The sequence below is a fragment of the Calonectris borealis genome, chromosome 26 (genome assembly GCF_964195595.1).
Source record: "Calonectris borealis chromosome 26, bCalBor7.hap1.2, whole genome shotgun sequence".
Classification (NCBI taxonomy): Eukaryota; Metazoa; Chordata; class Aves; order Procellariiformes; family Procellariidae; genus Calonectris; species Calonectris borealis.
In genome coordinates this window covers 841,039-864,126 of record NC_134337.1, presented here as the reverse complement: position 1 = coordinate 864,126, position 23,088 = coordinate 841,039, and the positions used below count along the sequence as shown (strand labels likewise).

Here is a 23,088-nt window from a genome sequence, read left to right as displayed (position 1 = left end):
CCAAGACTCCTCCCAGGGATGTCCCGGGCTCTTTTGACCTGAGCTTTAGGGACCTGACATCTGGGGTAGGAGCCCCAGACTTCTGCAAGGAAGATACCCGAGATGATTTTTCTCTTTTGGTAGAAGGTCCCTCCTCCAGGATCCATCCGAGACTCCTCCCAGGCATCTCCCAGAGTTTTTTGACTTCTCCTTTAGGGACCTGAGATCCCAGTTTCCAGCCCCAGAATCCTCGAAGGAAGCTACCCAAGGTGATTTTTCTCTCTTGGTAGGAGCTCTCTCCTCCGGGATCCACCTGTGACTCCTCCCAGGCCTCTCCCAGGGTTTTTGACCTGTGCTTTAGGGACCATAGATCCCGGGTAGCAGCCCCAGACTCCTCCAGGGAAGCTACCTGACATGATTTTTTTCTTTTGGTAGAAACTCCCTCCTCCGGGATCCACCCGAGACTCCTCCCAGGCATCTCCCAGAGTTTTTTGACCCCCTCTTACAGGGACTGGAGATCCTGGGTAGCACCCCAGACTCCTCCAAGTTAGCTAGCCAAGATGTTATTTCTCTATTGGGAAAAGGTCCCTCCACCAGGATCCACTCGAGACTCCTCCCAGGCATCTCCCGGTGTCTTTTGAACCTCTCTAATTGGGAACTGTGATCTCAGGTAGCAGCCCCAGACTCCTCCAAGGAAGCTACCTGGGATGTTATTTCTCTTTTGGTAGAAGCTCCCTCCTCCAGGATCCACCCGAGACTCCTCCAAGGAACCTCCCAGAGTTTTTTCACCTCTTCTTTAGGGACCTGAGATCCCAGTTTCCAGCCACAGAATCCTCAAAGGAAGCTACCCAAGGTGATTTTTCTCTCTTGGTAGGAGCTCTCTCCTCCGGGATCCAACCTGCGACTCCTCCCAGGCATCTCCCGGAGTTTTTTGACCTGTGCTTTAGGGACCTAATATCCAGGGTAGCAGCCCCAGACTCCTCCAAGGAAGCTACCCGACATGGTTTCTGTCTATTGGTAGATTCTCCCTTCTCCGGGATCTACCTGAGACTCCTCCGAGGCATCTCCCAGAGTTTTTTGTCCTGTGCTTTAGGGACCTGAGATCCCCGGTTGCAGCCCCAGACTCCTCCAAGGAAGCTGCCCGACATGATTTTTCTCTGCTGGTAGAAGCTCCGTTCTCGTGATTTAGCCAAGACTCCTCCCAGGAATGTCCCGGTTTCTTTTGACCTGAGCTTTAGGGACCTGACATCTGGGATAGGAGCCCCAGACTTCTGCAAGGAAGATACTCGAGATGATTTTTCTTTTTTGGTAGAAGGACTGTCCTCTGGGATACACCCGAGACTCCCCCTAGGCATCTCCCAGTGTCTTTTGTCTTCGGCTTTAGGGACAGGAGATCCCGGGTAGCAGTCCCAGACTCCTCCAAGGAAGCTACCCAAGGTGATTTTTCTCTCTTGGTAGAAGCTCCCTTCTCTGGGATTTAGCCAAGACTCCTCCCAGGCATGTCCTGGAGTCTTTCATCCTGTGGTTTAGGGACCTGACATCTGAGGTAGCAGCCCCAGACTACTGCAAGGACAATACCTGAGACGATTTTTCTCTATTGGTAGAAGCTCCCTCCTCCGGGTTCCACCCGAGACTCCTCCCAGGCATCTCCAGGCCTCTTTTGACCTCCTCTTATAGGGACCTGAAGGCTATATAAAAGACAGAAAGGAATTATTTGCAAAATGTTAGGCACCTGCCTAGAAGCTGCTTTGCAGTATAGAAAGAATAACAACAGAAGGGAGTAGGACCTGAAAGAAGAAATAGAAGGCAGAAAGGCAGCTGAATTAATACTTTCCTTGAAAATCAAGCAGCTGCAAAACCAGTTACAGGAAGAGAAGGAGAAAACACAAAATTTGGAAGAAAAGATCGATATGTTGCTTATGCAGGCTCCCAATCTCCCTGACATTGTACAGATTAGGAAATTAATTGTATCCCCTGAGGAATGGGGTGGTGATATTTGGGGTGATCCTGGTGAGTATGATGAGGGAAATGGTAACCCCTTGTTCCTCTCAAATTCCTCTGAGTGTAATGCTACACCCATCATTAAAGCAAAATATATTTTAATTCCAGTTGGTCCTTGACAACAATTGGTAAAATTTCTAATAGATACGGGAGCACAAATCTCAATACTAACACAACAAGATGCCGAGAAGCTGGGTGTACGACCTGGATGGCAACGAGTTAAAATCACTGGAGTTAACAGAGCAAGTCTTATGTGCCAAACTGCAAAAGTTAATTTACGGCTGCCAGGCGAGAAGCGCATGTTTTCTGCTCGATTTGCAATTAAAGATCCTAACGAAAATATTTTAGGCTTCGATGTTTTGAACAGCCGAACCCGGTGTCTGCTGGACGGCAGCATGTGGTCCTTTGGTTCAAATGTCGACCCTAACCCTGATAAAAATCGGCAAGCTATAGTGTGTCTCCTCCACACAGCCCCTGCACTCCCTGATTCAAAAATTACCAACGTCCCACAGTATCTGACTTCTGCTGCGGCACGAGCTGGAATCTCACAAGTAATAGTAGATTTGGAAAAACGGCACATTCTCTCCAGAACCCACTCCCCATGTAATTCACCGGTTTGGCCAGTCTGAAACCTGGACGGGAGGTGGCGACTAACTATTGATTATCGGCACTTAAATGCCAATACAGCTCCGCTAACGGCTGCAGTACCCAATACTGCAACTTTAACAGCCACACTACAAGCAGCCACTTGATATAAAAGATATGTTCTTTATGGTCCCCTCGCAGGAAAAAAAGAATAAAGAGAAACTTGCTTTTACTTGGGAAGGTATACGATACACCTTTAACAGACTCCCACAGGGGTATAAGCATTCACCCACAATTGCTCATGCTGCGCTTGCTGAGCTTTTACAAGCAGTCTCACTTCCCCAGAATGTGAAACTGTACCAATATTTAGACGATATTCTAATCGGAGGAGATTCCCCTGAAGAGGTAGGGGAAGCAGCAACTGCAGTGTGGCAAGTGCTACATAAAGCAGAAACTGAAATCCCACCTGAGAAATGTCCTGAGGGACCAAGGAGAGCAGTAAAAATTTTTAGGTACTCGGTGGATTGCAGGTGGTGCAACAATTCCTCTGGACACCCTAAGTCAATAGCAGATGCCCCAGTCGAGGAAAGAATTACAACAGCTTATGGGTACTTCAGGATGTTGGAGAAAACACGTACCTGGATTTTCTATCATTGCTCATCCACTATACTCTCTTTTACAAAAGGGAAAACGGTGGGAATGGAATTCAGAGCATGAAGAGGCAGTCAAAACTCTAATACAGGAATTAAAAGCATATAAATCACTAGGACCAGTACAGCCCCACGACCCTATTACAGCAGAATGGGGTTTTGCTGAACACAGTACTTATTGTAACCTGTTCCAAACTGGCCCTGACGGAGCGAAAAGACCTTTGATGTTCAGCTCGACTGCATTTAAAGAGACACAACAGAGATATTCCCAGTGGGAAAAGGAACTTTTGTCTTTAGTCCGAGCAGTAAAACAAGCTGAGAAAATACAGCAGGAACAACCCATACAAACCAGAGGTCCATTTAATTTACTAGAAGCAATTCTGAAGGGGACTGCTCCCCCAGAAGGAGTTGCACAAAAGCTTACAGTTAGAAAATGGTACGCCTATTTGACAGGAATTGCAGAGGAAACAAAATTAACTGAAGGACATACTAAAGTTTCCAAATTACAGATGCCTATAAATGCAGACTCATTAGCATTACAACAACCTTTTTTTTTTAAATGCACCTCCCCTCACTGAGGGAACATAGAATCATAGAATCATTAAGGCTGGAAAAGACCTCTAAGATCGAGTCCAACCGTCAACCCAACACCACCATGCCCACTACACCATGTCCCTAAGCGCCTCATCTACACGTCTTTTAAATACTTCCAGGGCTGGTGACTCCACCACTTCCCTGGGCAGCCTGTTCCAAGGCCTGACCACTCTTTCGGTAAAGAAACAGAAGACATTTGGTTTACTGATGCCTCAGCAAAAAGGATAGATGGCAAATGGCAATACAAAGCTGCTGCATTAAATATCAATACTGGCAAACAAATTCTAGAAGAAGGTGAAGGTAGTGCACAAGTAGGAGAATTAAGGGCAGTCATTCTAGCAGCACAAAATAGAGCAAAAGTTATCTATGTCGACTCCTGTGCCATGTGGGTGGTGCATTCCAGGGGGGCAACACACTGGAAGCCCTGTGAGCCGAGCATTCTTTGTAAAAGCTGAGTCTAATATTCCCCCCTACTGATGAAAGAAAATGTCCGCTAACGTTACAGCCAGGACAATCCGTTATGGTAAATTTACCACAAATTGGAACTGTGCCTATGACTTTAACTAAACCCCGTGGCCCACTTGCTTGGGAAGCTACTGATAGCAGTGGTGCAAAACATAGCATCAGGACTAGATGGATTTTTCCTTCTTTCGAAAAGGGGTAACCCCTTCGGCCTTCCCCACCGCAACGTCTTCTTCCTTTTGCTTTAACAGAAGATGACTCTGTATCGATGGCAACAACAGCAGCAGTATGCTCCCAAACCAATTTTGTTTTTCCTTTTAATCGGGACAAGTATAATCCTTCTAGTTCAGACACAAGATCCTTGGGACCATGCACTACTAAATTATACTCAAAGCGTTGGAATCCTACCAACAGATAAGACAAACCTGAACCTCGCTATTTTGATTATACATGGAAACGAGGCATATCTAAAAGATGAATGGAGATGGGAGACACTATACCAAAAGGGAGTTAAGATATCTCACAGTAATAATAACATTCATCGAATATTATCACTTCAAACCACACCAGGGGAAAACATAAAAATAGGATGCCGAGTAATCAACCGATCTACCCACAAAAAACCCACCAAAGTTAAAATATACTACACCGATTTTTTCTAAACCCAAAACCAACAAGAAATCTTGCTATAAGATACCAGAACCCAATTTCAACCTGAAATTGAAAGTACAATTTCACTTTTACACAACCTGTACTCACATTTTGCTCCTGGGGTAATCGTGATGTAGAACTATTATTTGATTTTATGCTTATCGAGCGCAAAATGTGGAATTTGTGTACAACAGGGTGGCCATGGGTTGATGCATACGTACTTCTTAACGTACCTCCATCTAATCTAAATTTATCTGTAAGAGCACTACACAATAACATCACTTTTCATAGGCAGGAATGGATTATTAAAGATGAAAATGAAAATCAACAAATTCCATCTTTAAAGGGAACCAAAGGAGACACCACTTCGATAGGATGCCAAATTGAAAATCACACTAAATGTATGACAGCAACCTCACCCACAATGTCGAAGGAAAAGACAACATACATACCTGTCCTTTTAAACACGAATGCTGGTATACTTGTACTACATCGCATTCAGCACTCGTAGCGTGTCTTTGGACAAACCCTAACTCTCATTCCAGCCTAGGTTTTCAGTTCAGGACTGATACCGAACAAACATGTTCACCACCTCAGCCTCCTCTCAAACTGTCTCCTCACATTCATAAGATTGGTCTCTGTGTAATGAAAAACAGGACAACAGCAAGTGCTATTTAATCCACCATGGTCTCTCAAACAAGTGAAGCTATCAATGCAAATTAATATCTCTGCAATTAAACCTGCCTGCTCACCATTCCCGAACACATCGTATTCAGCATGGTTAGCGTGGCTGCATGGACAAACCCTCACCTCTCCAAAACGATCAAGGAGAGATGTGACTGGCATCCTGGGAATGGGACTAGGAATATTGAACAGCATAGACGCTGAAGTTTTGGCACACAAAATAAGTGCAGCAACAAGTGATTTACATAAATTAGAACATCCATTACGACCTTCTTTGATGGCACTAGGAACTAGTCAATGGCTTTTAGCTAATATATTGCCTAAATGGGAAAGAATTAGTGAAGAAGACCACCGACTAATTATAGATGCATTTGGCGTAACCCAAAATAACGTTTCTCTAGTTCTTAGCTGCATCCAAGCTCAATTATGGATACAATCTACTGTGGCAGCAATTATAAGGGAAGGTGATGAGGGCACTTTGCCCACTGAAACCCAAAAGGTAATTTGGGATAATGCAACTAAATTTAAAAGGCAATTCCCATCTTGGTGGCATCTAGTCAATTTTACTTATGACCCTACTGACAGCAAAGTCACAGCTTTTGTTTTGACAATACGCAATGCTTCGGTATACACCATGTACCCAATCATTGCGCTGGGATTAAATCATAATGCAACTGTCCTTTATCTCTTAGAATATAGAGTATGGGCCCAACAAAATGGGAACAAATGGCAAACTATTGATGTTGATGCAGTGTTTTGTATGGGAACAACAGGGATTTATTTGTGAAAGTAATACCATTAAGGCCCAATGACAAAGTGTTTGTCCTTTTGAAATACATCCTGATGAAACCCCTGAAACTGTACTTATATATGTTGGGAATGGATGTGTTTGTACGAGAACTCTGTGATTCTGTATTTACAGACACCACCACTGTGGAAACATATAATCACTCCAATACATGTATTTGTAATTTTACCAAGATCATGGCATGCAACTTGAACTATTCAGCTACTGTTACAACATGATGACCTGACTCAATTGCTAAATAGGTTCGAAACAACGGACAGAGAACTCTGATTACTGTCCATCATGATGCAGAGAAGATACACCATGTCCTAGAAAAGGTGAAGAAGGATGGAGGACACCACTGCTGGGAGGCCTTATTTGGATGGTCGCCAACAGCAAGAGGAACTTTGAATCGAGTGCAACGTGCCACTGCAATTTTACTAATTTCTATTGTACTATGCTTGTTGTTGAACATTGTTCTGTGTGTTAGAGTGTGGACGATAACTAAAAAAAGGCACTATTACAAAAGCTCCTCGCTTAATTGCATTTAACAAAACCTTAATAATTAAGTATACCAACAAAAAATTTCCCTCAAATTGCAATTGGAATATGGCATTGATCTGTTTATAGGCACAGAGGCAAGCGGCGACCACACCGCTACTCTGTGATCAAGGTTGATTGACTTTAGTCACGGGGTGGGTTGTGGTGGTGCATTTTCCCCCCTACCCTAGGCCGTTTGTTGATCTCAGAAATTCCCGTGAAACCTTGGCGTTGGTGCACTGAGTCTGGCGGTTGAGCGCTCCTTGACCGTATCAGAAACTCTGCATGGCTGAGGCTGGGAACGTCCTCCCACTGCCTGGCCCCGGTGTCATCTTATCTGGGTTGTAGCTCAAGTGGAACACCACTGAAACCGTGAGAATTTTTTAGTAATTACCACCTGGGAGTGTGGCCAGGGTGGAAATTTACGGATGACTAGAGCCAATCATCTTGCGAACCTATAAACGGTGGTCCTAAGTGAGACCCTTTGAGCTCTCCGGGACCGCAGCGGCTGCACCCAGCATCTCCCTCTGGGTGGGACGCCTCTCGGAGCTTGCGACCTCTCGGGTCTGCGATATTCGGAGGACCGTCGTACGACAGGACCTGGGCTGAAACTCTTCACTCCTCGAGGTTCAACGCTCGCCCATTGGGAAATGCTGAGACATTTTACGTGAATATTTCTCCACCGAACTTGAGGGGGATTTTTAACAAGTATACCTTTTGTACATTTATATATATTTCTGTCTGTCTGTATGTGTGGACTAACAGTAAGCACGATCTGTAATTAAGTCACTGTCGTGATTGTAGTAGACTCTACTAACTTACGTTGCAAATGTTAAATTAGTTAATGATTAAATGCTGCTAAAATCCTATGATCTATACTTCATCTGTGTAGGAAGTAATAGAGTGAACCTTGCCATCAAACTCTGCTAAGTCACACCTTTATAAATCTCTATTAAAATCACTTTCTGCTAATACCTTTGACGGTGATTCTTTAAGCGGCCTCTAAACCACTCATTCGCGACAAGCTCGCCGTGCTACTTTTCCAGCAGACGTCGGGGTGGTTGAAGTCCCCCAGCAGGACGAGAGCCTGCGAGCGCGATGGCTCCTGTAGCTGGAGTGAGAAGGCTTCGTCAAGAGGTTCCCCTTGATCGGGTGGCCTGTAGTAAAGACCAGCCACAAGGTTCCCTTTGTTGCCTCGGTCCTATTCTTACCCATAAGCTTTCAACCTGCTTGTGGCTATTCTTCAGAGACAGCTCTTCACAATCTATCCATTTCTTGAGGTAGAGGGCAACCCCTCCGCCCCTCCTTCCTCGCCTGTCCCTTCTGAACAGCCTGTAGCCGCACCAGTCACGGGATTCGTCCCACCAAGATTCAGTAATGGCAACTAGGTCATAGCTTTCTAGCAACACGGCGGCTTCCAACTCCTCCAGTTTGTTGCTGCATGCACTGGTGTGGAGGCACTTCAGCCAGGAGCCCCTGGCTCATCTCCGTAAGACTTCACGTGTGCCGCAGTGCACCCAGCACATCGCAGAGCAACAGGCTGAGGGCCCTCGCTAGCACCCCGTCCCTCTAACCTTGGCGTGTCATTCCACAGCTTGTCACGGGCAAGCCTGATGTTATCACCCTCCCCCTTCAAGTCTAGTTTAAAGCTCTGACAATAAGCCCCGCTAGCTCGTGAGCAAAGACCCTCTTCCCCCTTTAAGAAAGGTGAATCCCATCCCATGCCAGCAGGCCTGGTGCCGCGTAGGCCACCCCAGTATCGAAAAACCCAAAATTGTTGTGGTGATACCAGCCACGGAGCCATGTATTAATAGACTGGGTCCGTCTGTTTTTTCCAATGTCGCTGCCCACAAATGGAAGGAAAGAGAGGAAAAAATAACCTGTGCTCCAGATTCCCTCACCAACCGTCCCAAGGCCCTGAAGTCTCTTTTGATTGCCCTCGGACTATGCGTTGCAGCTTCATCGCCACCTGCATGGAAGAGCAGTAATGGGTAGCAGTCTGACGGCAAGGAAGTTTCCTAGTGATGAGACCAGGCTAGGAAGTTTCCTAGTGATGTCCTTAACGCGGGCCCCAGGGAGGCAGCAGACTTCCCTAAGAGGAGGGTCTGTCCGGCATATTGGAGCCTCTGTTCCCCTCAGAAGGGAGTCACCTACAACCGTAACCCGTCTTTTCTTCCTCCTGGAGGTGGTTGTGATACGGGGGGTGGGCCTTTCTGACCTTGGCAACACCTCTGGTGTAGATGGACCATGATCCACACCATCCATTGACCGGCCCTCCACATCCAGAGCCTCAGACCTGTTGCACAGAGGCACCTGGGAAGGCGAGGTGGCCAAGGAGGGGGTTCACCTGCCGCCCCGAGCACGGACTTGCCTCCCTTCACTCCTTTCCTTTAAGCTGCTGCCTCCAGCCTGGAAGATACAGGATGCCCTTGATCTTGGCTTTTTTCTGGTGGCTGTTCCTGTCTCAGGAGGGCAGAGCACGGTTCCACCAGTCTCTCTCAGGCTCCCTGACACGCCTTAGCCTTCCTGCTTGCTCCTGTAGCTCTGCCACCAGGCTGAGCAGTCACCCCCCGTCACCCCTCGCACGGCTGTTCTCACTGCTGCAGCCCTCACCGGCGAGAGGCTCCGGCAGGCCCTGCGGCCCGAGGCCTGGGCGGCTGCACGGCTTCGTGGGAGCCCTGCCCGGGTTGCCGCGTCCCTTCTGGGGAGCACAGAGGACGCGGCTCTCTGCCGGGCGGGCACCGCAGCCAAGCTCCTCCTGCGCGGGCGGTGGCCGCCGCCTGAACCCACCTCCTCAGCTGGCGGGTGACGACGCCCTTCCACAGAGCGGCCGCGCCGCGCCGCTTGCCCGCTCCGGCCGGGAGCGCTGCCCAGGCTGCTTTTTATCGGTGCGGGGGTGGCCGCGGCCCCGTGCGCCGGGACCCGCCGCTCCGCTGCGGGCCGGGCCGGGCCGACCCCGGAGCGGCTCCCCTCGGCGACCGACCGCTCGGTTCCGTTACACCGCGTCTAGACCTCGCGCCGTTGCCCTGGCAACGCCCAGGCTCGGCTCGGCTCGGCTCGGCTCCGCTCCGCTCCGCTCGGCTCCGCTCGACTCGGCTCGGCTCGGCTCGGCTCGGCTCCGCTCCGCTCCGCTCCGCTCGGCTCCGCTCGACTCGGCTCGGCTCGGCTCCGCTCGGCTCCGCTCCGCTCCGCTCCGCTCGGCTCCGCTCGACTCGGCTCGGCTCGGCTCGGCTCCGCTCCGCTCCGCTCCGCTCCGCTTGGCTCGGCGCGGCTCGGCCCAAGCGAGGCGGTGAGGGCAGAGGCGGGGGCAGGGGGAGGCAGGGCAGGGGAGGGCAGAGGGGTCCGACCCGAACGGGGACGCAGCCGCGGAGCGCTCCCCTCCTGCCGTGCCCCGAGACCCCGGCCCTGGTGCCCGGCCGTCCTGCGGCAGCCGCTCCGTGTCCCCCGGGTCCCCGTTGTCCTGGCAGGGTGCGCTGGCGCCCTGGAAGGGCATCGGGAGAGCCCCAGCGCTGGGCTGGGGCCGGCTCTGTCCTGGCGGCGACCCCCCTCTGGCGGGGCGGCCTGGCGGGGGGGCACTGGGACTGCGCTGCCCTCACAATGGGGGACAGCGGCGTCACGCACAGAGCCCTGGGGAGCTGCCCCGGAGGAGGGGGTCGCACCCCCCAGGCGCTGGGGGGCCGCATCGCATCCCCGTCGGGCACCCCTTCCCCAGGCAGAAGAAACCCAGCGCCCTCCTGCTGTCCTCCTCGGCCGGGGCCAGACCCAAAGGGCTCCCGGCCAGCGGGGGGTCGAGACCGCAGCCGGGGGTCCCTCGCATCCCCTGAGACACACGGCCATGGGGGCTTCCTCCTCGGAACCTCGCTGCTGTGTTACAGATGGACACCGCTGCCACACCGTCCCCGCGAGCAAGTACGCCCAGGATTACAAAAGCAAATGTGTGTGTGTATCTCTATCTATCTACTTATCTGAAGCTAGTACAAATAATTATCAACCGATAACAGCAACAATCAATCACAGTATCTATATAGTATTACAGGTTAACACAAACTTATCTCTAAGAAAGTAAATGTATCAACAACAGAACAGCAGATACTCTTAGGATAGGTCACTTATACGTCCACATATGGTACCCAGTGCATGAGACAGATCCCAGAAGGGGACCCAACCATCCCAGAGGTGGGGGGACAAAGCGAACCCCCCCAGCAGTGGGCTCAGAGGGGGACCAAGAAAGGAACAGACAGAGTCTCACGTCTTACTCCAGTGTGGGTGAAAATTAAGTCATTTTTGTACCATAGAGACCTGAGAGGGTGTCCTGGTTTTGGCTGGGATGGAGTTGATTTTCTTCCTATTAACTGGTATAGTGCTGTGTTTTGGATGTAGTGTGAGAATAATGTTGATGACACGCTGATGTTTTGGTTGTTGCTAGGTATTGTTTACGCTAGTCAAGGACTTTTCATCTTCCCATGCCCTGCCAGATGTGCAGGGGGCTGGGAGGGAGTGTGGCCAGGGCGGCTGGCCCAGCTGGCCAATAGGCTATTCCATACCATATGACGTCATGCTCAGCATATAAGGCTGGGTGAAGAAGAAGGAGGGGGGGCGTTCGGAGTGATGGCGTGTGTCTTCCCAAGTAACCGTTACGCGTGATGGAGCCCTGCTTTCCTGGCGATGGCTGAACACCTGCCTGCCGATGGGAAGTGGTGAATGAATTCCTTGTTTTGCTTTGCTTGCGTGCGCGGCTTTTGCTTTCCCTATTAAACTGTCTTTATCTCAGCCCACGAGTTTTTCTTACTTTTACCCTTCCGATTCGCTCCCCGTCCCGCTGGGGGTGGGGGGAGTGAGTGAGCGGCTGCGTGGTATTTGGCTGCTGCCAGGTTAAACCACGACAGAGGGCATAGGATACCACCGCTTTGAGTGGCCAATAGATGCTGGTAATTTCTGTGTTTCACCCGGGACAGCCAACGGGCGATGATGTTTTCTGTTCTCTCAGATCAATTCTTATTTTCCAGACTGTTTTCCTGTTCTTGCAGTGAGAATGGCCAATGGCAGTTATCGATCCTAACTTTCGCAGGGTGTCTTCCTCTTTTTCCGTGCTATTTTTCACATTTTCAGACGGTAAGTTGCTGTTACAGTCCCTAGTTTTGCGCTTATCAACGGTACCTCAGGACGTCTCCTGTTTCTCGGTACTGCTACCAAAATGGATTTGCTCGCATTTTCTTCCCTTCTAGTTTGTGCCTGGGCACCGGAGAGAAGGCAGCAGAAGTGCACACTAGTTAAAACCGCTTTTTATTGCTGGCAATAAAGGTGCCTCTCGTCTGGGAAGGACCGCATATTGCAACTCTTCATTCCTTATACACAGTCTCAAGACTACTCACATGTTCCTTTTCACCATTTACACAAGCTGTTGGCTTTGGCCATGATATATTGTCTGTTGCCCTTCACTTTTGAGTATCTGTACATGCGACCGCCCTGTGCAAGCAGACTTAATGCGTATTTCTTAGCTGAGCTTGCAAGATTTTGTTGCAGCCTCGCTGCTTTCAGCCCGTTCGGTCTGGTTTCTTTAAGCGGATCCACTTGGAGAGGCGAGGTCGCTGTCGGTCAAGTTCAACTGCGCATGTCCTGGAAGACATCTTTACATTGGAGCTTTTTCTTAGGTAACATTCCCTCCTTTTGTTTTGTGCATACCTGCACACGTTAAACTGGAGCAGAATAGTATTTGTAGCCACTAATTTGAGCAAGACAAGCTGGGCATACTTGAGTAAACCAGCAGACTGTAATTCCCAAACTCCTAATATCATTAATATCAAACTGATAAATTGTTTCAATATTGGGACAGTAGAAGGAAATAGATTTGACAACCAGTTCCACCTTTCTCTTCCTTTCAGGACCTGTCTTACATTTTTACTAAAGCTTACTAAAACTTTAAAGTTTTTCAGCTGGACTTCTGTAGCTTTACTGTTACCTGTGAGATTGAAACAAGTCCTTCCAAATCTTCACAGCCGTGGTTGGCCCTAAGTAACAAGCAATCTACAGCTGCTCTATTTTGTAGGATTCCTTCCCTGTCCAACTGTTGTTCCTCTTGTAGTAATGCAATCAAAGTGGAGGTGGCATTCAGAGTTCTCGCTAGCGTACAGGCCACCTTTGTGAGTGGGAGGTTGGCACCTAGTGCCAGTGCAGGGACGCCCACCGATGGGATGCGTAAGGCCACTGCTTCCACTGCGCTGAACAGACATTTGAGTCGCAATCCGGTGGCAGAGCCTGAGGTAGGCTCCCCTGCTTCTTTCTGTGTAATGTTTGGCTGAGGTATTTCTTGTTAGCAGGGAGACTGCGAGTGTTCAAGTGTGCACGGACCTCCGGCTGCATTTTTGGGTACATAATTACAGGCCTCAAGTCCACACAGTAGAAACCACCCTTTTGGGAGGTAGATATCAGCGGAATAATAGGAAACCTTTGTTGTTGTGTTACAGATCAAATCACTGCTGTTCAAGGGCACTAATGGTGCAGTAGCATCAACCATATACATGCAAGATTTGGCTGGAGTAACACTGAGAAGTTGGAATCGCATAGCATGTTAATTTGTCCGTGCAGCCAGTGTCGAGATTTTCCCTATACTGGGAAACTGACTGTCGGTTAGTTCACCTCAAAGCTGGGCCAGTTTGAGTCGTTAGGTATGAGTGACCGAGGTGTGCTCGTGCCTACAAAACATGTAGCTGCAACTTTTGCGATACCCAACCCATTCTATACGCAGAATTTGTCTGAATTATTTAAGGCACCCTTTGCTAAAAACAGGCACCAGTTCGAACTCGGAGCTATGTGCTGTAGTAGAATTTCTCCGACTGTGTTCAACAGCAGCAAACGGAGGATCATGACCTGAGCGTGGTGGATCCCTGCATCTTTAGCTGCAACTTCGAGAGCAGAATAAGCACATAACAAGACTTGCACAGGACCCTCCCATTCGGGTTGTAATGCATCTTTAGTCTTACGGACCTTTGTCATGACACAACCTCCAGGTCAATATGGATGCAAATGCTTTCCTAAAGGTAAAGTTTGCATAATTACAGCTTCACACCATTTATTTTTAAAACTATCTTGTAGCTATCAGACGTATTGGGTCGCTGCTTCATGCCCTGCCAGAAGGCTTGTGTGTGCTGGAGAAAAGGTTCCTGGAATTCTATCTGGTCTTCCAAACAGAGTCTCAAAAGGAGTTAATTTATGACCTGAGTTTGGGCATCGCCTTAATTCCCTTAGTGCTAGTGGTAAAGGTTCTGTCCATGTTAATTTTCTCTACAAATCTTTGCCAGTTTACTCTTTAGAGTACGGTTCATTCTCTCCACCTGTCCCGAGAATTGGGGATGGTAAGGTGTAGGCAGTCTTTGTCAAATTCCTAAAGCTTTATACAGGTTTTCTAAATTACATTTCAGCTGTAAAATGTGATCCTTTATCAAAGTCTGTTTCTTCAGGCACTCCAAAATGTGGTATGATACCTTTCACTAAAGCTTTAACCACCACTTGAGCAGTTGCTTTTTGGGTAGGGAATGCCTCTACCCAGCGGGATAATTGATCCATTATAACCAGTAGGTGGTTTTGTCCATTCTGGGAGGCACATCTTGGAAGTCAATCTGTAGTTTCTGGAATGGCATCCACGCCCAAGGGCACCCTCATTTTCCTTTTGCCTCTGTATTGGAGTTTGCGTTACATTCTGCACATCTCAGGCATCCTTTTGTGACTTGTAATATTGCTTGGGTCAATCCGGGTGCCACCCATGATTGAGAGACCTGATTTTCTAGATAAGATGCTCCTCCATGTGTCCGATGGTGGAGTTCTCTGACCAAAGGTATCAACATAATCCTGGGGAGAAGAGGTGTTCCTTCTAATGTCCAGATTCCATTTATCTGTTTTGCTCCTAAATGTTTCCATTTTTCAGTTTCTTCTGTGGGTAGGGTTTCATGTTCTCTTTTTAATTCTTCTTCAGTTACGGCCATTAGCATTTCTTCTTGTATTTTTGGTTGGACCTGGTAAGGATTGTAAAGCTGCTACCTTCGCCGCACCGCCGGCAAGATTGTTTCCTTCAGCCGGATCAGAAGTATCTCACTGGTGGGCTTCATGATGTAATACTGCTACTTGGTTTGTTTTTTCTAGAGCATGTAGAAGATCCAAAATTTGTTCTCAATGTGCTATTTTGTGTCGCACTGATGTTAGAAACTCTCTTACTTTCCAGATCAATCCTGCTGCAAACACTACTCCCAGAGCATATTTGGAGCCTATGTGGATGTTAGAGGTTTGATTTTCTGCTAAAACACATGCTCGAGTTAAAGTTATTAATTCTGCAGCTTGTGCCCCGAGGTGTCCCGGAAGAGCTCTTGCTTCCAGCACCCCAAATTGCGTGGTGACAACATATCCTGTAACCCATCATCCCTTTTCGTAGCAGGATGATCCATTGCAGAATAACACCAAGCCTGGGTTGTCGAGGGGCTGTTCCTTTACGTTTGGCAACACTGTTGGTTTCAATCCCAGAGTTTCGAGGCAGTTGTGAAGCGATCCCCGTTCCTGCTGTAATATTTCTGGCAGTAGGGTTGCTGGATTTAACAGGTCCCAGTGTTCTAAGGTAATATTTGTTTTGGTCAGTAGTATCAATTCATAACGATGCAGGCGTTGACAGGCAAATAAGGAATGACCCCTCTGCGTTAATGCAGCTTTCAGTGCGTGGGGCACCGTTACCCTTAGGGTGCCCTAGGACTATGGTTTTGCTTTCTCAATCATCACAGCTGCTGCTGCAAGAGCCCTAGTGCATGAAATGATGCCTTGAATTACGAGGTCTCGTTCTGCTGAGCAATATGCTACGGCTTGCAGACGTTTGGCTGTTTTCTGGGCCAACACACCACTGGCTATTCCCTTCTGTTCATGTAAATATAATACAAAAGGTTTGTTGTAGTCTGGCAGGGCTAACGAGGGAGCTTCCATGACTGCTTGTTTTAAATCTTTAAATGCTTTTTGGGTTTCCAGAGTCCATGCAATTCGGTCTGGCTCTTCATCTTTTGTAAATGTTGTTAGGGGTTTTGCTTTTTCCCCAAACCCAGGTATCCAATAGCTATTAAATTCATCTGCACTTAGAAATGCTCTGGTCTGTTTGTTTGAGGCAAAGGTGTCTCTTGTATTGCCTGTATTCGTTCTGATGATATTATCCTTTCCCCAGGCCGAATTATCATCCCTAACTTGTCGCTGGCACAGCTGCATTTTGGCAAGGGAGACTGTATGACCCTTTTCTGCTAAAGCAAATGACAATGTCTTAGTGTCTTGTAAGCAGATATTACAGTCTTTGCTTGCAATTAACAAATCATCTATGTATTGTACTAGTACAGTATCATTTGACAGCGTTACTGCCTTTAAGACCTGTGTCAATATTCCCGAAAAGAGTGTGGGAGAACCAGCAAATTCCTGCAGTAATCTTGTCCAGGTATATTGTTGTCCTTTCCAGTTGAAGGCAAAAAGGAGTTGTGGTTCTTCATGAACAGGTATACTGAAAAATGCAGCTGTAAAGCAAGTAGCATCAGAAGGTCATCTAACTAAAATTTCATTTTTTAATGGGTCATTAATTACAGGTTTAATTCCTTGTTCAGCTTCTCGAGAGAGCGGGTCTTGTTTTATTGATGGCCAGTCATAATGTTTTAATGAAATTTTTACAGGTGTAGCTGATTTTAATAGTCCAGCCCCATTTCCAGACGTAGCCCATACTCACGGACATCTTTCAGTTCTTGGGGTATGACTTGGAACTCCTCAGGCATCATTACCTGATCAATTGCTTCTGGCAGTTCCAACGCTATGCCCTTGTTTTTAAACTGAACTCCTGCCTGTAATTTTTCCAGTAAATCCCTTCCCAATTAATTAATTGGACTGCCTTCCATTATCACAAACTGATGGTATAATAAATGTGGACCAACTTCTACTAAAGGGATTGTTATCCCCAATGTCACTGGGTGCCCCTCGGTTCTCTGCACTTGTACTTTCTCTTGACCTAATTCACCTGAGCATTGATTTAGCACAGGGTAGGTGGCACCCATGTCTATCAGAAATTCTAAAGTGTGATTAATGATTTTTATCACGACTCGAGCATGATCTCCTACCGCTGGCTCGCATGCCGCAAGGGTTACAGACTCTCCCACCTCCTGTCATTGTCGAGAGTCATACTGAGGGAATTCTGGCAGTTCCTCAATGTTTTCTCTACTTGGCAGCTTCCAAACTCTGGTCATTCATGGTCGAAATGGATAATCTCTCTTCCAGTGGCCTGGTTTCTTACAGCATGCATGACAACTTGGGTCCACTTGCCCTCTTCTCATTGCTTCTGCTGTTCCCGCACCCCTTCTCATATTCATCCATCTTTTTCTCGTCACCAGGGTTCCTCCCATCGCTACTGCCAACATACTCGCTTCCTCTCGCTTTCTTCTTTCCATTTCTTTCTTTTCTTTTTATGACCTACCGTCATATACATACGCTGCCAGAGACAATATCTTTTGTGGATTTTCCCTCTGCCATCCTGGAGCATGCTTCACAAAGTATTCATGAATGTCTGGGGCTGCCTGTTGAACAAATACACTCACCGTCAATTTGTCATTAATCTTCAGTCATTCCTCCATATCGCAGCAATGCTTGCCGCAAGCGACTCCAAAAGTCGCTCGGGTGTTCATCTGATCTTTGCCTCCCTTCCTGAACTCTTTCCCAGTTAACACCAGTTTGTCCTGCAGCCTTTATTGCCAGGACCAGATTATGGCAAGCTGTTTCACAGGCAGCTCGGTCATTTGCATTGTTATAATCCCAGTTAGGGTCCACACTTGGCCAAGGCTGCTTGTTTCCATCACGACTTGCTAATTCTCTATCTTTTTCCAATATCCGATCTCTACCTCCCAACCAAAACATTTGCTGCAACAGCACTTGAACATCCCCCCAAGAGGGGTGATGTCCCTCTGTTATTGTAGAGAAGAGTTGGGCAGCCTGTTGCGAATGAGTAGTGGAGGCTTAACGAATCACCATCAAAGGTATTAGCAGAAAAAGATTTTAACAGAAATTTATAAAAGTGCGACTTAACAGAATTCGATGGCAAGGTTCACTCTATCACTTATTAAGCATACAAAGGAAAATCATGTTGAGTTGAGTTGGAATGATTTATGCAGAGACTGAGGACGAAAAGGGTAAGGGAGACCCTCCCGTTGAGTCACGAGGTTCAGAGTAGACCCCCTTGCTTTCTAAACTCCTTCTCAGAGAGGAATCTGGGTGCGGCTGGATCTACCCTAGTCTCCGACTTGGTCAATGGTTTATGTCTAAGGGATTAGATGTGTCTAGCAGCAATCTAAAATACATTCCTAGTTTTAAGCTGGATCACAAGATTTTAGCAGCACTTGATCAGTGATTAATTTAACATTTACAAAGTGAGTTAATAGAATTTACTACAATCACTACAGTGACTTAATTAAGATTATTCTTACTATTGGTTATCTAAATCAATTCACACACACACTCACATAAGGGCCCAAAGATAAAGGTACCTGTTAAAAATTCCCCTCAAATCTTGTGAAATCCTCATGTTAAATGTCGTGGCATTTCTCAAGGGGCGAAGGGTCGAGCCCTGAGGAGTGTCTCAGCCGAGGAGTGTTTCAGCCCAGGTCCTAACGGTCTTCCGAAAATCAAAAACTCGAGAGTTCGCGAGCTCTGAGAGGCGTCCCACTCAGCGGGAGATTCTGGGTGCAGCCCGCTGTGGTCCAGGAGAGCTCAGAGGGTCTTGCTTGGGACCGTTGTTTATAGGTTTGCAAGATGATTGGCTTCAGTCATCCGTAAATTTCCATCCTGGCCACAATCCAGAACGATCCAGGATAGTAACAATGGTATTGTTCAACAGTAAGAATGGTATCGTTCCACTTGAGCTACGATCCAGGTAGGGAATGTTTCAGGGCTGTCAGGGATGATGAATTATTCCTGCTCTCGTTCCCTACCTTGGTCAGGCAACAGGAGTTCCTGGTACGGTCAGTGCCGCTCCCCACCTTAGCCATGCAAGAGTGCCTGGTCGGTCAAGGGATGCTTAACTGCCCAACTCATTACACAAAGGCTGAGGTCTGATGGGGGTTCCTGAGGTTGTAGAGTGGTGCAGGGGAGGGGGGGAAATGCACCACCACGCGACCTTTTCTGGGTCCTCTTGCACCCAGGGCATCCGTTGTGCCCATTGAGTCAAATCTCCTGGAGCCATGGCTGATAAACATAGGCATGTAATGTTGGAGGGGGTGGTTGCTGTCCTGCTGCCAAGGCATGCCTTCAGCCGGACTAGCCTCGCTGTCCCAAGGACAGGAGCTTGCAAAGCAGGAGCGTGATTTTCAGGAGGAAGCGGCGGGTACAGCACAGGGGTCTGAGGAGCAGCAGGAGCAGGCGCAGGGTGAAGCAGAGCAAGAGTTCAGAGTCGAGTCTCCCAGCCTTTGTTGCGCTACCATCTGCCTTACCTTAGCCAAATCCCCGTATCCCCTTGGTCGTTTAAAAGCCCAGTTATCCCAGACAAACCAGTAGTTCATTTGCTAAGGTTTCTGATCCTCCAAGCGTTGATGCAGGAAGGCCAGCTCATATCAAATGAACTTTCCAGGGGCCACTGCTCGGGGGGCATCTCCTCCCGAGTTTCAGCTGGCCCCTCAACCTGACAGAGAACTACAGCTCGAGCTTTCGAGCTTTACTGAGTCCTGAAGTACCATCCATTTTCTTCCAGTTTTGCAGAATTTCTTACCTACTGACCCCCCAATGACTTACGCTGCCCCCAGTTTCAGTACCTTGCCGGTGAACGCAGACCCCGCAAGGACGATCGGGTGAACTTACCCAGCGCCGGCTGTGTTGTGTGCGGTAGCGACACTCACCAGGTTGGAAACCCACAGAGTCCCACTGGGTCACCAAATTGTTAGCAAGAAGGACTTGCTTGCATTTTCTTCTTTTCTTCCGGATCGTGCGCGGGTACTGGAAAGAAGGCAGCAGAAGTACACGCTAGCTAAAACCCCTTTTATTGCCAGCATTAAGGTGCCTCTTGGCTGGGAGCCCGAGAAGGATCCGTGTTACACTCTTGATTCTTTATACACAATTTTAAGACTACTCACGTCTTCATTTTTACCATTTACATAATCTATTGGCTTTGGCCATGACATCACCTGTTACCATTCACTTTTGAGTCTTTGTTCACACGAACCCCCTGTGCAAGCCTGCTTAATGCATATTTATTAGCAGAGTTTGCACTATTTTGTTGCAACTTTGCCACTTTCAGCCGGTTTGGTCTGGTTTCTTCTAAGAGCAGACCCTCTTGTACAGGAGAGGTCACTGCCGGTCAAGTTCTCTTGCGCAGGTCTTGGAAGCCATCTTTACATCGGCGCTTTTTCTTATGTAAGAGCCTCCGTGGTCTGTCCAGCTCCCTTAGGCAAAGGCTCCTTGGCTGGCACCTCCCCTTGGGGAGAGGAACTGTCCCTCAAGTCCAACTCCTGCCTAGGGCTGCCTCTGCCTTCTACTGAGGCACCCAGAGTGACCCTTGGAGGAGCTGTACATGTCTGTGGTGGAGACATCTGTCCATGAGAGCTCCTCAGCAGAAGGTCCCCTTCTATCCCACGGTGATGTGGGAAGCTAAGTCACCAGAGGCAGGGCTTGCTTTAGTCTTGCGTGCAGATCTTGAGCTTAGACAGCTCTCCAACCTCGTCGTTCCAGTATCAACCCTCTCTCCACATCTGCCCTCTTGATGCAGCTAAGGATGTCATTCTCCAGCCTGAGGAGCCAAAAAGGGTGGACCGCAACTCTCCTCCCTCCTCTGCCAGGCCCAGCCTTGGAAACCAGCTGGTAGCATCAAGGAGCTCTATCGAAGGGTGGGAAGTTTAGGCAAGGAGCGTGGGGAGGCACGGCCCTAGTTCTGGCTGGGGTCTGAGATAGCATTCCCAGAAAAAGTCATGGACATTCCTCTTCCCTCCCTCCATCCCTGACTCGTCAGGCAGCCCCAGCTCCAGCTGTGCTCCTCTGGCTCCAGCTGTGCTCTGCCCCTCGCCTTTCACCTTGGGGTGCCACAGGTGGGGAAGCCCCCGTGCGCCCCAGAGCCTTCCTTCAGCCCTTGGATGAGCAAACTTCCCCTCTCACCCCTCCTTCCTTGCTGGAAAGCCCTCTGCTCCTTGGGGCTCAGGGTGACAGGGCCAGACCGTGGTGGGAAGGCAGGGAAATCTGTCGGCTGTTGGGGGGACACCGCAACTGAGGTGGGGTTTGTTCTGGCCTCTGGAGGGACTTCTGCCTGAAGTTTTGAGAGCAGCAACAGGGGCAGCCACACGTGAGCCAGTCGCCCAGGGAGCCTCTTCTGCTCCCAGGGCAGGGAACATCCCACAGCCCAATCTCTGGGTCCCGGCACCCCAAGAGCCTGCCCCCCCTCAGCCCTCCATGCACAGGGAGCGCCTGGGGACCCCTCGCCTCCCATGGAGGTGGTGTGGCACAATGGGGCAGTGCAGCCTGGCCATGCCCTGGGGAAGCGCGGCCGCAGGATTGGGGCCGTGCTGCCCTGGGGCCCCTGGGGGCCCTGTGCCCCTGTGGGCTGGTCCTCACCTCCCGGCCAGTGTCACAGGCTTCCCTCCAGCCCCCCACCCGGCCCAGAGCTTGCTCCTCTCCCGGAGTGGGGCAGGAGGGGGCTGCCCGGGGGAAGCGAGGTGTCAGAGTTACGCTTGTGTTTGCTCAGAGGAGACTATGCTCTGTAAACAGCCTGTCTTCAGCAGCTGCTGTTGCTGCTGTTGTGGTTGCTGCTGTCAGGAGAGCTAATAAAACAGGCTAGCAGAGCTCAGCCCCTTCGATCTATTGCCTGCTGGAGCCTCCCCACTCCACAGTTTCATCTGTTCTGGCCTGGCCTGACATGAGAAACCTCCCCTAAAGACATCCAGGAACTCCACCTTCAGGACTCTTCGTGGTCCTTGGCTTTCTTTCAGGAGATGCAGCTGAACGAACGCGCCTGGTCCGTGCAAACAGCAAGTCAGGGAGAAATAGGAGTTACGGGCAGGGCTGAGAAGGTCGGTGGGGTTGGGAGGAGGCTCAGACCATTTGAGGGCAGTGCAAAGCCCGACGTGCAGGGAGCCGGGGCTCACACGTGCCTGGGACCGACCCCCTGCAGCAGTGGGGCAGGACGGGGTCCCTCCGAGCCCCCCTCGTACAAACGCCTGCTGTGGAGCACATCCAGCTCAGCTGCTTGGCACACTCAGCTCCCAGGACTGCCGGAGCCCTCGGCACTGCAGGTGCCCGGGGAAACCCCTGGCCCCGGCACCTCAGCCCTTGCTGGTGCCCCTTCCACAGCAGGAGCCCCTCTCAGCGTGGTGTTCAACCCAGAAAGGGGCTCGACTCCCTCTTGCACCTCCATCCTCACCTCTATCAAGGAACATGACTGTGCAAGGCGGGAGCACGGGTTGTGTTTGAGCAAACTTTGCAGTCTTCAGTTTGGATCGCACATATGGTGGGGCCCCTGGGGCAGGGCACCAGAGGCTCACGTGCGCTCGCAGCGGGGCCGGCGTGCACAGCAGCCCGAGGGACAAAACCACATCTCTGCTGGTGGGCTCCCTGTGTGGAGCTGCCCCTGCCCCGTGCAGATGTACCCAGGCCCGCCGGGGCAGGGGAGCAGCACCAAGGGGCCTGCGTTAACGGGCAGGGGTCCGATGGGCCAGCCAGACCCCTCTGCTACACTCCATCCCCCTGCTCAGCCCCTGTGCCATTGCTGGCCCTTTAAGATCCCCCCCCGACATTCCCCACTCGTCCCCCAGTGCCCCCCTTCTGCCCCCCGCCCACACCCCTGTAAACTCCTGTGCCCTCCCGGGTTCCCCCCACCCAGTGCCCCCTGCTCCCCCCAGTGTCCCCCTTTTCCCCTGCTACCCCCGCACTGTGTCCCCGGGCAAGTGCCATGGGGGTTCCAGCGTGGTGGGACACCGGGGGCCAAAGCCGGCTGTGGTGGCACCGTCAGGGCTGCCCTGGGATGCTCCCTGCGCCAGCCCCAGCTGGTGCTGGAGGTGGTCATGCCATGGCGGGGGGTGGCAAGGGGATCCCCATGGGCAGTGGGAGGCACGGCAAGGCCCCAGTGCAAGAGACAGCCCTTTTCCGCCCGTAAAAGACTCATAGTCTATTTACAGACCAGCAGGCAGCTGG

The 23,088-nt window shown here is 49.8% G+C and overlaps 1 long non-coding RNA gene across 1 annotated transcript; it reads right to left on the bottom strand.

Annotated features, from left to right (window-relative positions):
• Window positions 1–1,286: 1,286 nt before the first annotated feature.
• Window positions 1,287–9,961, bottom strand: LOC142093307 (uncharacterized). Its single transcript, XR_012677372.1, has 5 exons — window positions 9,724–9,961; window positions 8,814–8,902; window positions 7,909–8,090; window positions 5,375–5,560; window positions 1,287–1,667 (listed from the first exon to the last, which is right to left on the bottom strand). It is a non-coding gene; the product is annotated as an uncharacterized LOC142093307 (long non-coding RNA).
• Window positions 9,962–23,088: the final 13,127 nt, after the last annotated feature.